Genomic DNA, 5,000 nt, shown 5'->3' on the forward strand with positions numbered 1-5,000 from the left:
AAAGGTCTCCTTTACGCCACATTTCCCACGCCCGGCAGGCGAGCGGGGATTCGGCGCTGGGCTCTTCCCTCTTCACTCGCAGTTACTAGGGGAATCCTTGTTAGTTTCTTTTCCTCCGCTTAGTAATATGCTTAAATTCAGCGGGTTGACACGTCTGATCTGAGGTCGTAGGCAGCAACGAGTGCTCTGGCCGGCCGGTCGTCGGCGCCTCCACGCGCTTCGGGCGCACACACAGACACACACACGTACGCGTGCTCGCAAGTGCGCGCCGTGCTGCGCAGCGGATGCACAGGCACGGACACACACGGAACGCACACGGTACTGCGAGCGCTGCGTGCCCCCTCGCACTCGGCGCCGGACCGGGCTCGGCACGTCAACTGTTCCAGAGAATCGTTTGCGGCGAGGCGTGCGCCCACCTCCACGGTAACGGAAAGCAGTGCTGCTGGCGGGGTCGCGGTGCGACGGCGGTATCGAGCGAGAGAAAAGCAGGGCCGTGGGACACACAGCCTGCCGGAGCGAAAGGCCAGACGCCAAGGACGAAGCCGGGCGGCGGAGCGCACGGGCTGCAAGCGGCGGGTGGCCACGCCGCGGCCAGGACAGCACCTTTCACGTAGAAGACTTCGGCGGCAGCAGGACACGGGGAGACACCGGAGCGAGGACCACACGGCCAAGTCGGCTCTGCGACGATTCGAACCCAAGGCACACGTTGAACGCGGGCGCAGGCACATTGCCCCAGAACCGCAACGGCAGAGGGTGGGCTGCGGAGTGTGGAAGGAGCCGCAGCTCCAGCGCAACACAAGCAACGACACCCAACCGCCACGGATTCCCACGACAAAAATGCAAGCACTCGCACGCGCAACAGAGGGAAGAAAAGCACGGCACGACCGAGCACCGATCCAGGCATCAAGCGTCACACGCGTCAAGCTGCCGTCCTCCACGCGACGGCACTGAACGGCCACGGCAACCCACCGGCAGGCAACCGAGCACGGACCACGCGAGGCAACGTGTCCGGAGACGTCCAGCGGACAGTCACTCCACTCTCTCACTCTCTGTGCCGGAGCACCCAACCGAGCCAACTCTTGCGGATCCTTCCCGTGGACGAGCCACACACACACATCAACAGAGAGTCAACCCCCCTGGCCCGAGCCTAATGGAAGGCACACACGGTCCCGGCAGCGAGGCAGTCACGTTCTCTCTCTCTGGCAACCCGATGACAGCCGTGCCGGCGACCCCGAGGTGGCTGGGCCAGTGCGGGAGCGGGCAGTGCCGACGAGCCCGGAGGCGGACGCCGGCACCCAAGAGGTCAAGCTCTCCGACGCGGATTACTCTGGGTCTGCACTTAGGGGGACAGAGAGGACGGCACCTCTGCGACACCCCAGCCGCGCTCTTCGGCGCACGGATGCGCGCGAAGTGCGATTGATTGTCAAGCGACCCTCAGACAGACGTAGCCCCGGGAGGAACCCGGGGCCGCAAAGTGCGTTCAAAGTGTCGATGATCAATGTGTCCTGCAATTCACATTAATTCTCGCAGCTAGCTGCGTTCTTCATCGACGCACGAGCCGAGTGATCCACCGCTAAAAGTTGTATCGGGTTTCGGATCGGTTGCCCGATCCTGGGACGCGCAAAACGCTCCCCCGCCGACGTGACGGTGGAGCCCCAGCCTGGCGCGTACCACGGCGTGAGCCCGGAGGCGCACGCACTCGAGCGACAATCAAGCGAAAAAAAGGAGGAATCAGGGCGCTCGCAGGCGTTGAGTGCCGGCGTGGGTGAGGGGCCGGGGCCCGCCACGCGCCGTCACGCCCCGCAACAGCCAGAGGCAGAGTTCTCTGGTGTCACCGTCTGGCGGTAGGCTCGAGAGTCGAGGCGAGGCCGCAGCGGACTGAGTCGGGTGCAAGCCGCGGAGGACAGGCCGACGCTACGGGCGCAAGCCGACCCCGCACGCCCCAACCTCGGCGGGCTGGGGAAGGGGGCGCGGCGGAACGCTCGCAAGCGCGGCTGCCCCCGCGGACAGGCACATTCTCTCGAACGCGGTGGACGCTCGCTCAAGTCAGCACGAGACCAGACCGGACCGACAGGCGGACAACGAATCTTTAAACCTCGCACCCACCCTCCGCACACGGGTGCCGGAGGAATGGTGAGCATGAACAGGTACCCCTCACCGGGCTTTGAAGAGAGTGACTAGAATGCGACCAAAGCTTCACCGCGGCGGGAGACAAAAAGGCCCCTGACTGCACCAGAACGTCTCCCTGCGGAGTCACACAGTGGCCGTTCACCGTGGTCCCGTCGACAAGCCGCCAGGACAAGCACCCAAGCCCGCAGCAGCTCTCTTCGTTTCAACTGCGGATGTAATGCTGCAAGGCGGTGGCAAGGTCACGTCGCAGCCCGCAAGCCGTCGCCAAGGCGAGAGGAAGACGGTCCCCACAGCGGGCACACACAGACGGACGTGGAGCACGGGGCGGCGGCCCACAGGTGCGCACACGCGCCGTGCCGAGGATCGGTGCGGACGCCGGTGACATCGCACCCGGCAGAGCGGCTAGGCAGAAGTCGCTGCGGAGGAGGAGCACCGTCGGCGGAACGGTCTGCTGGCGGGCGAGGGACCAAACGAGCAGCTAGAACGGGCGGAGTGGACCGGACTGCAGAAGCGGAGTGAGTGCGTGGCTGACGCCACCGTCTCCCTCCGAGCGTCTGCTCGCGCCGGCCAAACCGCCGAACCGCTGAACGAAAGGACCGCATCGTCCCACGCAGGCAGGCCGGCCGTGTTGCCGTGCGTGCCCCCACCTCTCGGACGGACTGCAAAGACACCCTACGAAGCCAACGGCGAAGCCCTTCCAACGGCGCAGGCGTAGCGTGTGCGGCACCCGCATGGACTTGCCGGCGTGCAACCGAGCGTGTGCGTGCTCGTCGGTGGCGGCGCCCGCGCGCCGGCCCAACCGAGTGGGACCGAGATCGACGTCGCCCGGCTTCGGCGGAACGTGCGTACGGGTGACCAGGCCCGTTCGACGGGTACGGCGAAATTGTCGGTGTGACCTCCCACCCGCGTGGGAGGCGCCAGCGTCAGTACGGGCCACGGCCCCGGGGCCAACCCCCGTGAGGCTCTCCTGCCTGGCCCAACCGGCGCAGCCTTCGAGTTCAAGGAGTGACGGGCCGCCCTCCCCGGAGAGGTGGCGGGCCCCCGGCCGACAAAGATCCTTCACAACGTGTTCACCAACAGAAACCTTGTTACGATTTTTATTCTGTGTTACGGGTTTCGGTTCGGGCCCCCGGAGAGGTTGTCCGATACCTGGCCCCGGGGCCGGCCCCCGTGGGGCTCTCCTGCCTGGCCCAACCGGCGCCAGCCTTCGCGTTCAAGGAGTGACGGGCCGCCCTCCCCGGAGAGGTGGCGGGCCCCCGGCCGACAAAGATCCTTCACAACGTGTTCACCAACAGAAACCTTGTTACGACTTTTATACCGTGTCGGGTTTCGGCTCGGGCCCCCGGAGAGGTTGTCCGATCCTGGGACGCGCTAAACGCTCCCCCGCCGACGTGACGGTGGAGCCCCAGCCTGGCGCGTACCACGGCGTGAGCCCCGGAGGCACACGCACTCGAGCGACAATCAAGCGAAAAACCTTTCTCGGAGGCAACAGGGCGCTCGCAGGCGTTGAGTGCCGGCGTGGGTGACGGGCCGGAGCCCGACACGCGCCGTCACGCCCCGCAACAGCCAGAGGCAGAGTTCTCTGGTGTCACCGTCTGGCGGAAGGCTCGAGAGTCGAGGCGAGGCCGCAGCGGACTGAGTCGGGTGCAAGCCGCGGAGGACAGGCCGACGCTACGGGCGCAAGCCGACCCCGCACGCCCCAACCTCGGCGGGCTGGGGAAGGGGGCGCGGCGGAACGCTCGCAAGCGCGGCTGCCCCCGCGGACAGGCACATTCTCTCGAACGCGGAGGACACTCGCTCAAGTCAGCACGAGACCGGACCGACAGGCGGACCACGAATCTTTAAACCTCGCACCCACCCTCTGCACGCGGGTGCTCGAGGAATGGTGAGCATGAACAGGTACCCCGTACCGGGATTGAAGAGAGAGTGACTAGAATGCGACCAAAGCTTCACCGCGGCGGGAGACAAAAAGGCCCCTGACTGCACCAGAACGTCTCCCTGCGGAGTCACGCAGTGGCCGTTCACCGTGGTCCCGTCGACAAGCCGCCAGGACAAGCACCCAAGCCCGCAGCAGCTCTCTTCGTTTCAACTGCGGATGTAATGCTGCAAGGCGGTGGCAAGGTCACGTCGCAGCCCGCAAGCCGTCGCCCAGGCGAGAGGAAGACGGTCCCCACAGCGGGCACACACGGACGGACGTGGAGCACGGGGCGGCAGCCCACAGGTGCGCACCCGCGCCGTGCCGAGGATCGGTGCGGACGCCGGAGACATCGCACCCGGCAGAGGGGCTAGGCAGAAGTCGCTGCGGAGGAGGAGCACCGTCGGCGGAACGGTCTGCTGGAGGGCGAGGGACCAAACGAGCAGCTAGAACGGGCGGAGTGGACCGGACTGCAGAAGCAGAGTGAGTGCGTGGCTGACGCCACCGTCTCCCCCCAAGCATCTGCTCGCGCCGGCCAAACCGTGGAACCGCTGAACGAAAGGACCGCATCGTCCCAAGCAGGCAGGCCGGCCGTGTTGCCGTGCGTGCCCCCACCTCTCGGACGGACTGCAAAGACACCCCCACAGGGCTGTGTGCGACGCCAACGGCGAAGCCCTTCCAACGACGCAGGCGTTGCGTGTGCGGCACCAATGCCGAGGATCGGTGCGGACGCCGGAGACATCGCACCCGGCAGAGGGGCTAGGCAGAAGTCGCTGCGGAGGAGGAGCACCGTCGGCGGAACGGTCTGCTGGCGGGCGAGGGACCAAACGAGCAGCTAGAACGGGCGGAGTGGACCGGACTGCAGAAGCAGAGTGAGTGCGTGGCTGACGCCACCGTCTCCCCCCAAGCATCTGCTCGCGCCGGCCAAACCGTGGAACCGCTGAACGAAAGGACC

General features: G+C 66.5%; 2 non-coding genes across 2 annotated transcripts in view; both read right to left on the reverse strand.

Moving 5' to 3' along the window:
- The window catches only part of LOC144487995 (28S ribosomal RNA), a 3,775-nt gene extending 3,607 nt beyond the window's left edge, over positions 1-168 (reverse strand). The window contains exon 1 of the ribosomal RNA XR_013496498.1: positions 1-168. This exon is cut by the window's left edge and continues 3,607 nt beyond it. This is a non-coding gene — a ribosomal RNA (28S ribosomal RNA).
- Positions 169-1,428: 1,260 nt separating this feature from the next.
- Positions 1,429-1,582, reverse strand: LOC144487998 (5.8S ribosomal RNA). Its single transcript, XR_013496501.1, has one exon. It is a non-coding gene; the product is annotated as a 5.8S ribosomal RNA (ribosomal RNA).
- Positions 1,583-5,000: the final 3,418 nt, after the last annotated feature.

The sequence above is a fragment of the Mustelus asterias genome, unplaced genomic scaffold (assembly GCF_964213995.1).
Source record: "Mustelus asterias unplaced genomic scaffold, sMusAst1.hap1.1 HAP1_SCAFFOLD_1187, whole genome shotgun sequence".
NCBI lineage: Eukaryota > Metazoa > Chordata > Chondrichthyes > Carcharhiniformes > Triakidae > Mustelus > Mustelus asterias.